At 37.8% G+C, this 12,550-nt stretch overlaps 1 protein-coding gene across 1 annotated transcript in view; it reads right to left on the reverse strand.

The window, feature by feature from the left end:
* peli1b (pellino E3 ubiquitin protein ligase 1b) overlaps positions 1-5,204 on the reverse strand; it is a 62,542-nt gene extending 57,338 nt beyond the window's left edge. The window contains exon 1 of the mRNA XM_007244624.3: positions 4,743-5,204. The gene's annotated coding sequence lies outside the window, so the exon portion shown is untranslated. The remainder of the gene's footprint in view (positions 1-4,742) is intronic.
* Positions 5,205-12,550: the final 7,346 nt, after the last annotated feature.

The following is a 12,550-nucleotide window of genomic DNA, read 5'->3' on the forward strand; positions in this document are numbered from 1 at the left end:
TGCTATTAAACCCTTGCCTGTCCACAACAGGAAACTCAAACCAGAAGAAGATAAAGAATAATTCAGTGAATTCCAAATTCTTTAGAAAATATTGGACATCAGCTCACAATTTTTTCTGCTACATATAGTACTAAACCACCACCCGCTCATGTCCCCACTGTCTGACCCACTTTCCACTACAATCATAATCCCCTAAACTTCACCACGCACAGGCAGACCAAACTTGCAGGATAGCCACATTGGAAAAAATATCTGGGATGATGCAACACTGCAGATTCCTTCCTGAAAATAAATAGTGATGGGGAATAGATGAAGCAAACACTACACTAAGCTGCAGCTTTAAAAGAGCATGTCCAGTAAAATTGCTAAAACTGATTAAAAATATTCAGATTTTCTTCTCTATAATATGAAACATCTGAAACAAAACCATCAAATTTTAATTTGCTTATGATGAAAATATGCCAACAACCCTTACATTACATATTTTAACAATGGAACAATCCTAATAACAACTATAAACTATATATATCCTCAACAAGTTGGTAAATAAGGAGACTATTCTGCTGGTTTCACTGACTATTATCATATATGACTGACTATAGTAATATTTATACAACAGAATTTGTCTTGCAAGTTCAACATAAGTTTATACAACTATACAACACCTGATTATTTCCATCACGCAAGTGTGATGCATCAAAACAATGCTGCTTGCCAGCTGTTTCTCATGACAAATGTACATCCTGGAGCTATCTGGCACCATTCCCCCTCAAAAGTACCAGGTTTCTTCACACGGTATCCATTTAACCAGCATAACCTTTTCTTTGAATTAAAGAAAAGGTGGGCAACACACTTGCAAATCTTTTCCGTTTTGGCTTCTCCAACGGTGGCGTAGCATGAGAAAGTGAGTGATGTTACAGGGCAAAAAAAAAAGTGTGTGACAGAGCTGTATCAGCAGAGGAAATAAAGTTATGACCGTGTTATGACTGATTCATCCTCAGGCTGCTCGAATTGAATACATTATCATGGTCTCAAGGACTCTTTATTTGGGCAGTAAGTGTTGATTAGCTCTAATATTAGATTAAAAGTATTCTTGATAACTACTTTAAATTAAACTATTTTTGTTGAGAGAATTCTTTTTATAATACATGTGATTAGATGCCTAAAACCTTTATAGAGCTGTGGCAGAAGAGTCTTCCCTTCCGGTCTTTTTTATCAAGCCATTATACGTCCTCACAGCTATCTGATCTGCAGGTCCAGCTGGATTTAGAGGAGATATCACCTTTCCACGCCAATGCTGACACTGAGCTGATCCGATCTATGAACTAGAGTGCAATCTACTGCCTAGAGCAGCTAAACATGAAACAAACACGGTAAGTGCTGCCACCCCATAATGCTTTAAGTTAGGCAGCTGCCAGTTTTTCAGCTAATAACCCTAAATTGAGGTCAAGAAAATCCCCTGACCCTTGCTGCTCCCAACATCAGTCACCCATGCTTTTCATTACTGCTTACAATGTTTAAAAAATGTAAATGTAAGTAATTAAAATAACTTTTTAGATTCTCATCAATTAACCCCTATGACTAGATGTTATGACATACACATTTCTAAATCTCTTACATAAGACTGTCTGCAGACCAGGTTTGACAGGATACTCTGCTTCATATGATAGATATCTGACGCCAGACTAAAACGACAGAAAAAAATAAACAACGAAAGGCCAGCTATGAAGGTCTAAGATCTTAAGTTCCAGTAAAATATTTATGCTACTCTCTTCTCCCATTCCATTCCATTTTTGAACAATTTGAGCAAACTGGCTTTGGGTTTCGAGTGAATCAGGATGACGACACCAGTTTCGGAGCGGCCCGTGCTGAGTTTCCCCGCAGTAAGTCAGGTCTCTTATCTATATTTCAGAGTGGAAAGTGACACCACTGGCTGGGCGCCAGCATTCAAGGACCCGTGTTTATTTGATTGCATTAGAAAGGCATGTTCCACACCCTTTTCCTCCAGCCAATGCACTCCGCAGACTCAGCTGGACCAGGAAAAGGAGCTCCATCAATGTCCAGGCTGCACAAAAAGGTGTTTCAACATGGGTCGTTAAACATTTTAACCCATCCGTGCCCAACATCGTAATTTAAAATGATGAGGAGGAAAAAAAAAATCTCTATGCGTGTTCTGGCTGGTCTGAGACGATGTAATTTTGTATAAATGTGCCACAGATGAACAATCTAAAAGTGTGTTTCAGATATGAGAGATTTAGATTTTAATTCATTCTAAATTTTGAATAGATTTTTCCATTTTTGTTGTCGTTAAAAAAAAAAATAGGCCCACAAGTTACATTTTTTTCTGAACCATACAGTTTAACTGACGTGATGAACTTCTTTAGATTTTAGTACAAAAAAAAAGATATATATATATAATAATTAGTTGGTAAAGCTACAAAAAAGCAGCATGAAATATTTTAGCTTGTTTTCACAAAGCAGAAAGTATAATAATGTCCAAAGAAATCGAGCAAGCGAACAAGCTCACCAATGTCAGAAACCAACAGTACATACACATCAATGATTGGCAACCAGAGCTGAAGAATAATAATTTAAGCAGAGCTCCACACAAAGCGGACTCCTGGTCGTCCATAAGGCCTGAGGGAAAGGGGGGGTTAAGGATGTCAACAAAAGTGATTCAAAGCAGCACGTCAACACGGAACAAAAGCCCCATTCGGCCAGCCAGATGCTGAGCCTGGAGGACGCTATCTGACTATGCAAATCACCCCAGGGTGGGGGGGTGAAATTCAGCAGAACAATAGCCCGACACAACAGTCCAGAGGGCAATGCAAATAGTCAGAAGCCAATCCAAACTGCACTGTTAAATACATAACCACTTTATCCAGTCATCTAAAGCTGTACTTAAACATTATCATTTACATTTAGGACAGGTCCAACAGGTTGCTACGCAAAAGCTGTATACTGCTGCAAATGGAATGAACCATTTAAGCCATTAACTATTAAAAACACTACCCTAGAACTTGTCTTGAGGGTATCATTTCTAAAAAGTCAAATAAATTAAAATAAAACAAATCTAAAGTTTCTACTGAATTGTGCTGATGATGACTGGTTTTGCTGACATACAATCATGGCCACCTTGACCACACAAACTCACTGAGTATAACTGAGCTGGTTGACCACCATGAGAAGTTTGTCCACCAAACTAATCCACCACTATGACCAGCTTGACCAAACTAATCAAAGAGTAAGATGATAGCTGTGATTTTCTTTACCAGATCCATAAAACCAGTCTAATTGCATTACCAGGAGCACAAATTTTTAATGGAATTTTGATTATGTATAATATATATTACAGTCAATAGCTAAATGCTCATTAGCATTAGCATTTGTATCAGTCGGAATATATTTACGGACGTAGTCCTGGATTTTGTACTAGGCAGCATTGCAGCTGAGATACAACTCCAATTTCTACTCTTAAAAAAAGTAGCTATAGATGTTGGTAACTTATGTATTTAATGGTACGTACAATTCTGTGTAAATCAATGGTAATATAGGACTAGTCAGAAATATATTAGGGATAATGTGGTCCTGGTAATATGACTAGTATAGATCTGATATTATAACTTGTAGGCCTGTCAAGATAAGAATTTAGTGTGGACAATATTTCATACTAGAAATTATTGCGATAAACATTATTATTGTCATTTTAAGACAATTAAACGACACTGATATAATGATAATAGAATAGCATAATAAAGCAATTATAACTTTTAAGGGCAACAACATTTTAATAAATAGTAATTTACAGTTTGTGAAATATATAAGCTACTTTTTTTTCTTCACCTACTGCAGTCAACACTGTGTATGTGTATGCATGTCACTTATTATGTTAGTTATTAAAGATATTATATTATCTTTTATAGAGTATATTATAACTGTCATGTCCATTTATTGTACTTTAAGTCAATAATGTAAATACACTGACAGGCTGAACTACATGTTAAATAGTTGATATCTGAACTTACAAGCACTGCAAGGCAGATATTTTATGTATTATTACTGTAATTTAAGTTTTTACCATTAAAACACAGTAACTTACTGAGTTAGTACTTGTATAAATGGTTTAGACTAAAACGTATTGTGTATATTATAGAATATTAATTACAACAACTAATTATATCACGATACAATAAAATGCTGTCAAACTGTATTGTCCATCTCTTACTAGCTAACTAGCTACATATTGCAACAAAAAAGCTAATTCTGTGGAAAATTGTATAAAAAAAACATGGTTAGCATTATAATTGACACTTTTTATTAATTAACCCAAAGAACATAAGTGTATAAAAGGTGTGTTTTACACAAAACAGCTTGGTAAGTCAACTAAAATGAAAAAATAAAACAAAGCTGACAGCACCAGATACTTACAAATACGGTGATATCGTGATATTGTGTTACTATAGACTAAAAAGCTTGTGCAGGTTATAGAATATTACGATAACAAATTAACGCTGTATCACTATGCAATAAAATACTGTCATACTGTATTGTCTTTATTACAGCTAAGAAGCTAGTTAATTCATGGGAAAATGTTAACATAACATGGTTAGCATTTCAATTGACGAATTTGGCCAGCTAACCCAAAGAAAATAAGTGTATGAAAGATGTGTTTTACACAAAAACAGCTTGGAAAGTCAACTAAAACGTAAAATGAAACAAAGCTGACAGCACCAGATACTTACAAATTCGCTGGTTTCTTGTTTTTATATCTTTAGTTGTATGCACCGCTTTTCTTCTAGTCGTTTCTCAGAGAGGAGTCCGTTACAGCCGTTAATAATTTTAAATTAAAAAACTGTAAAAATGGTCTGTTAGCCGTTAGCTCAATAAAACGGTTCACACACACACAATACTACAGCTAGCTAGCCCAGTTGCTAAGTTGCTAACAAAGGCAAGGTATGAGGAGTTCTTTCAAATGTCAGAAGAATAAACACGCGAGCAGCGCGCTGTGTTTCTGGGTCTGACCCGGTTTCTGTATCTGACCCGGTTTCGTGAAACCCCTGCTCTCTAAATTCTCCCCACAGACGGCAGGTCATAAATAAGTGCAGCAGCGGCGGCGGCGGCGGCGCTCCGCTCTCCCCCTGCAGCTCTGAACATAAACACACACTGTGCTGCTGCTGCTGCTGACTGAGTGCTGCTGCTGCTGTGTAGTGGATGGAGAACGGGGAGAAAAGCTGCCAGCGTCACTGATTACTGTCAGATGCATTGTGGGAAATGTAGTTAGCCGGCTCAGCTGGCTAACAAAGAGAAACCTCAGCTAGTTAGTTAGCTGGTTATGTAGACGCTAACTTTAGGAAAAATGTTAATATTTTCTGCCAAACTCTTTTGAAATTCCTTTTTTTATTCAAAATTTTCTCTCAATCCTGACTAAAAAATAGCGTTAAAATACTGTAGCTGACACGTTCTTGAAAATGACAATGTTTTTTTTTAAATATAGACTGTTTATAATAACTATTTTATCATTGAAATATAAAAATTACTTAATAAATAAACATTAAAGTCTGACTTTTCACACATATAAACTCATATAAAATCCATAGAGTTTAATATGAGGTCGGCACACACTTTGCAGCTATAAAGGGTAACTAAACCCCCTGACTCCACCCTCAGCTCAAATAAAAAAAAGAAGAAAAATGGGAGGGGTAGTTTTTTAAGAAACACTGGGGTGATGTATGGGTTTAGGGGCGTGGACAGAAGGGAGCGCTGATTAAGCTGAGCAGTGTGCCTCTGATAGTGGTGAGACGAAGATGGTTGGACGTCCACAGGGGCCGGTATTATTAATTGACTGATTTGCATACCAAAGTTCACAGACACAGCATCCTCGCCTATAGCACAGTTGAACCTGTGAGGGCACTGCAGAGTTGGAAATGAATGCAATAAAAGTGTTTTTTTAAAGGTTAGGACAGGTTTATAAAAAATTAAGCAGGTTCAGGGGTTAAATCGATTTATTTAAATCACAGTGTTTCAATACACTGCCCTGAGAGAGCACAATTGGCCTTGCTGAGTGGGTAGATGGCGCTGTGTACCCACAGCACTCCAAAGGGTGATGTCAATCAGCACAAGGAGTCTGTGAGCTGATGTATCAGAAACAAGTCGCTGTGCTTTCCTCCAAGTGCGCTGTGATGCTACTCAGCAATGCTGCATCAGCAGCAGTTTGTAAAGAGGCGGTGGCCGACTTCACATGTATCGGAGGAGTCTTTACCCTCCTGGTGGTGGGGCATCAACACTGCATAAATTGGGAGAAAAAATGGGATTAAAATTAAAAATAAAATGATTTGAAAAAAACATGTGACTGTCCCAAATCAAGTTTTGTTACGTCACACAGTTTCGAAACGTTTCATGTTTCAAGTCCCATGTTTTGTACCGAAATGTTTCTAAATGAGAGCTGAAAATCTTTGTGACAAACTGTGTTTGTTGTCAACATGACAAGCGACAAGATTGGCCCTTATTAAAAGAGAAAAAAACATTGTATTTGAAACATTGGTTTTTTTTGTGGAGATCACACAAACTGCATTGCTTTATTATCTATTGCTCATTACTGGTCATACCATTATTTTACAAAAGCGAAATGCACCCTCCTTGGTCAATACTTAGTAATTTAACATAAAAAAAGTGGATTTTTGTGGCAAGGGCGGAGGAAGAGGTGTTAATCTCATTAATATTCTTCAATTGGAACCATATTTTATGCATGTGTCACCACCAATGCAGAATTCTTTCTTGGTTTCTTTCATGCAACAACTTGACTGTAAATGTTCTTATTAAATGGACACCTGAACATGTTTGCTTTCTTCTCCTTCCTACAGCATTCTCCTGCTTTGAGGTCATCTATTATTATAATGTTTAGTGTCAGGCAGCTGCTTAGAGAAGCAAGCCCATGGCCGATGATTGTTGAGATTAGGTTTGAGGATAAGGAGACTTTACAGAGGTTGAAAATGTGCAAAATCTGATTCTTTCTAACAACGACTATAAATAAGCCATTGCCCTAAAAAATTGATTAAGCTCTAAGACCTTGATAGAAATAGTCTGAGAGCTACTTTTTGTATGTTTTGTATGATGCTACTTTACTTTTGTACACTAAACCTGCCTAAAATGTTTAAAATAATGTTTCATCTTCAACTTTTTAACCGTTTGGAGATCAGTTCATCTTCTACTCACTAAGAATAGAAATGTTACCTTGGTCAGAGGCAGTGGTGTGCTCAGGGGGGAAAAAGGGCACTTTTTAGCGCACGTGGAACACTTCATTATAAAAAAAATGTGATATATCATTGATTTGGGCTAGAGCGGCTAGTTTATTTGGTGACCAGTCGGCTAAAGATGCTTAGTAGTTTGGTGCTGTATGAGACATTTTACTGCACAACAAAATGATTTCACGTTGGACTTAGAGGGTAAACGGTACGATTTTACTTGATGTGTATGTTACCTGGCTGGTGGGACACGGGGGAGAAGAAGCCTATCTGTTGCCGTGCGTGCTGTGCTGAAGACTCGCTGAACTGAACTGCTGCTGCAGCGCAACTAATGTGCCTTGCGCGCCACCGCGCGGGGTCACGTGACAGAGGAAGAGAGAGGTCGGGTGTGTGCGAGCTGATTTCAGGGCATTCTGTTTTCACTCGTTTTTAATCGCTCAGGTTTTCAAAAGATGATTTCAAACCGGCCTCAGTAAAATCTTAATAATAATAATATAAAAAAACGAAATTTCAAAGGGCACTTTGGTTGATAAAGGGCAGAGTTGGTGGTGCTTAGCACCACCTGATGTCTATGTCTGCACGCCTCTGGTCAGAGGTGACCAAACTTTTGAATGCCACTGTACATGCACTGTTTTGTTTAGTCCGATTCATAGTTGTCATTGCTGCTAGGTTACATGTTCAGCCTCTTAAGCTCTAAATCTCTGTGAGGAATAATAGGCCACCATGATCACCGTACAGCAGCTCAGGATGTTCAGACAGGCCAGACACACATAAACTAAACCTCTGACTGAACTCTGTGGTGAAGGTAAACAGAAACACACACACACACACACACACACACACACACACCCAACAAACCCATGCTCTGTCATAAGGCCCAGGGCTATTCGGGCACATTAGCCAATATACACCCACATGCAAACAGAGAGGTCTGGTTTGTGACACAATCCAAAGATGAGCACACTGTCGTCCACTGGAAAGCATTTTAAAAATACCTCAGGAGTGTCATGTGACTATAACTGATGCTGTCTCATTACACCTGTAAGTGCTATCTTTTTGCAGTAGCTGATAAAATCACAGTCCCAATTAGCACTTTAACACAACTCTGTCTTTCTCTTTTTCTATCTTTACTTTTATTACTATTTTTATGCTGAACATAACATGATACACTTACCCTGTTCAAAAAGAGCCAGAATAATGAAAACGAATTTGCTTGTTTTTTTTATTTTATTTATAATTTGACATTTGAGATGGAAGTCCAACTAGTCTCAGCAGCCACTTCGGTAACAAAAAACTGTTTTGTTTAGTAATTGTTGCTAAAACCCAACTTAAACTCGCAATCATGCAAGAGTATGCTGCACGTTTGCACTGTATGTTGTCTACTGTATTGTTGTTCCATGTTGCACCATGGGTCCGGAGGAACATAGTTTCTCTGCATGGTGTACCTAAGCCACGTGCCTAAGCCATGTGTGTGTGAATGTATATAAATATAAAATTATTTTTTAATACATTTTACATTATTAATGTGCCATACCATATGTCTGAGCATAATACGTAAGTATTTCAGCATAAAAGCACATATTTGAAATTATGTATCATTACTACATTATTAACAAACCAAACCGTGTGAAAATGAGGTAAAAAAAAAAAGAGTTGTGATTATAGGTGTATTAAACACCTTCCTCAGTACTGCTAAATGCACTGAGGGCGCATGCTTGACTCCTCCATTATGGCGGCCGGCTGACATGCCAGCTTCAATAGATGGCGTCAGTCGAAGCGGCATCTGTGTATACATGTCTATGGTCATTTCTCTGCAGTGTATGCCATATTGTGTCACAGGAAACAGTCACCCCAGTTTAGCTTTCTACTCCTTTAGTTAACTGCAGTTAAACTACATGACAATTTATGCAACACTTTTCACGAGAAGACGCTCCTGTCTAGGTGTTAACTTCTGTGAGATGGTAGCAGTTCCATCTTTGTTCATTTTTTTATGAATTTGCTTGAGTATTCTGACTGATAAGTAAGGCTTTACTGATCTTGTATCGATAAGCAAAGCTTTGCTTTGTAGGCTAAACCTTTCTTGTGTAAAAAAAAAAATCTCAGGTATTTTTGTCTCTCTTTTCCATATATTGCCATTGTTGACAGAATGAAAAGGGAAGTTTTTTTTGTTAAGTAATGCTGGGCACCTGTGTAAAGAATATCGTCGCTGTCCAATGAAAAACACTTATCTCCATTTTTGTAGATTTATGGTTTACTACATAATTTGAACAGACAAACTGTCCCTTACACTGTGCCAAAATTTCTTGATGAACGGACCAATAGAAATGCTTCAAAATGACCTGAAACAAAACTCTTTTTACATTGACTTTCATTGAAAGTTTACAAGGTTTTTTTCTCTCTCCTGTAAAGTTGCTGTTTTGGAGATAAGTGTTTTTCACTGGACAGCAACGATATTTAGAATCACCTGGGGTATAAATTGTGTTAATAAAAATGTTTTGGTCTAAACTCTAGCTTTGATCCTTAGCCTTTCATTGGGGTGTACTCATTTTTGCAACATGGTCTTGAATGAATTTCGTAGAACAATTAAATTTTTATTTGTGTAAATTAACAAATCCTGTCTGCAATCAATGGTCCAAGTTTGAAGGAGTATTTTATAGTATATTATTAGTATAGTATCTCATAAAAAAATCAACTCTGAAAGGAAACTAAAGTTTTTATGAAACATCTGTTGGGGTTTACACATTTATAAAATTAGAATTTTTATTTTACAAAACATAACAGGTCGGCAAAAGCTGTAAGTACCCTCTTAGCTGTGGCCCAACAGTTGAAAACCACTTCTTTAAATACAGTTCGGACTAAACCCAATGCAAATATATGCATTTAATTGCATAATAATCATTTAATTATGCAGAAGTAAAAAGTAATCAGTTGAATTGCCCATTAAGCCATGAGTTAAAACTGAAGGACTAAGCCTAACTGATGTTTCTGGCCTCCTGATAAATCCAGCTTTATGAAATTCCCCTCTGGTCAGCAGGTCAGAGCTGGGCCATGTTATGACATTCTCATATTCCAGTCCAGTAATAATGACGCCAGTCAGGCGAGTAAACAAATAAACAATCCAGTACACAACCCAGTCTGAGATTAACTGTCACGCGTCATCACATCAAGACGCAGTGACCTCGGGTCAGTGGACACACTCAAACACACACACAGACACACAAGTGCTCAAACACACACCCTGCATACCTGCGATGGCAAAGATAAATCAGTTTACATCTGACTGTCATTTGTATTTACGTCGCCACAGCAACAAAACCAACACCTCACCAACACCGTTTCTAAAGTTCTGAGCCAGGAAGCATGAGGGCACGCACACAGGAACACGCACCCACACCCACACCCACACACACACACACACACACACACACACTCAAGGTTCCATACAACACTTTGATCTTTCACACTCACATGCATTATGACATCACAGTGCAGCTCAATAATAACTATTCCTGTTTAAAATGCAGTTTATATGATTTATATTATAACAGCCAGATACACAATGTTGTGTTAAAAATAAAAAATGCAAAGAAATTTTTTAAACAATAGTGCTGTTTAGGTGCTCTATGTCTGTGAGTTTTACAAGTTGCATTACACAAAAATAGGTATAATTTGCTCCTTGGCACTTCTTATATTTGTGGTGTGCCATTTACTTTTTCTCCACTGCTGTGAATACTAACAGAACCTTGAACATCCACTCATTGGCAGCTGTAAACTTGCAATTGTTGACTAGCTGAGAGACACAGAAGTAGCATCTGAAGTGAAGGAAATATGCAGACTGAGGCAGTAGAGTATAATTACAGGATTTTACACCAATATGATTTGAGATACATAGCATCATAGTTCTGGAGCTTCACAAAAACCCTTTAATAATAGGACTCACAAGTTTAAAAATTGACTTTAAGTTTTTAGTTGGCCTAATTTGAGTTATATGAAATGTGTATTGTTTTGAGATCAGAGATACAATTTTTCGACTCTCATTTGGAAAATGTCTCCATCTCATTTTGGGTCAGTCCGGATCTGTTACCGATGTGATACCATGAAAAACATAGCAACAGCTGCGTCAAACCAAGAGCTGGGGGATGAGGGGAGGGCATCGCAGGACAGAAATTGAGGGAGATGGAAACAGAAGAGGAACAGAAAGTTGAGGGGTGGGGTGAGGGACCGTGGTCTGACAGGATTTGGGTTGGGGAGGGGGGATGTGACTGGATTAAGTGATAGGTTCCCCGCTGGCATGGTTAACAGAACACTTCATATCCGTACAGTTCTGTGTTTGAGAGGGGGACTCTCACTGTTGTCAGCCAGCCATGGCAACTGTAGCCACGGGCACAGATATGTTGACTGAGTGTTTGGGACGTCCCGAAGTAGGAAGGGGTAAGAAAACGAAGCAGTCTCATTCTGTACATGTTATACATGCATAAGTCTGTGAGTTTCAGTGCTGCAGACTGCTTGAAATGGTGTGAAAAAGTTCTTGTCCAAGGTTTAGAGGCACCAGGGTTTTCAGAATGCTATTTTCTCTGTTTGAGGCTCATATCCAGAGTTGCCTGTTGACTCTTATTATTGTAGTGTGGTGTGCCTGCCTACTCAGCAGCTAATCACTTGGCATTATTAACCTAAAATAAATACAAATGTATACAAATGTAAATATTCTTATCCACAACTATTTGCAATTATTACAACTGCGAGCTAGCAAACTAGACAGAAGCTGGCATTCATACAATAACAAATACAAGTGTTCTTTTGGCTGAATACAATCAAATTCTCACAGACATCTTCCAACATCTAGTGTAAAGCCCTCTTAGAAGAGTAAAGGCCCCCAGGGGACGAGATTCCTAAAAATGTTTTTAAAATTTACGAAAATCCTCTCTTATGTTCTACACTACATGGACAAACTCCATACATTAGAATGGGATGGTCCATAGGAATATAAAAAATAAAAGACCACTTAAAAATGATGAGTTTCTGTAATTTTATCAAATTGAAAACTTCTGGAATGTAATCAAGAGGAAGATGGATGATCACAAGCCATCAAACCAAGCTGAATTGCTTGAATTTTTGCACCACGAGTGGCATAAAGTTATCCAAAAGCAGTGTGAAAGACTGGTGGAGGAGAATATGCAAAGATGCATGAAATCTGATTAAAAACCATGATATTCCACCAAATATTAAATTCTAAATTTTTGTAATTTCAGCCATTTCTCATTTTCTGCAAATAAACGCTCTAAATGACGAATTTTTATGTGGAATTTGAG

Source organism: Astyanax mexicanus, chromosome 14 (genome assembly GCF_023375975.1).
Source record: "Astyanax mexicanus isolate ESR-SI-001 chromosome 14, AstMex3_surface, whole genome shotgun sequence".
Classification (NCBI taxonomy): Eukaryota; Metazoa; Chordata; class Actinopteri; order Characiformes; family Acestrorhamphidae; genus Astyanax; species Astyanax mexicanus.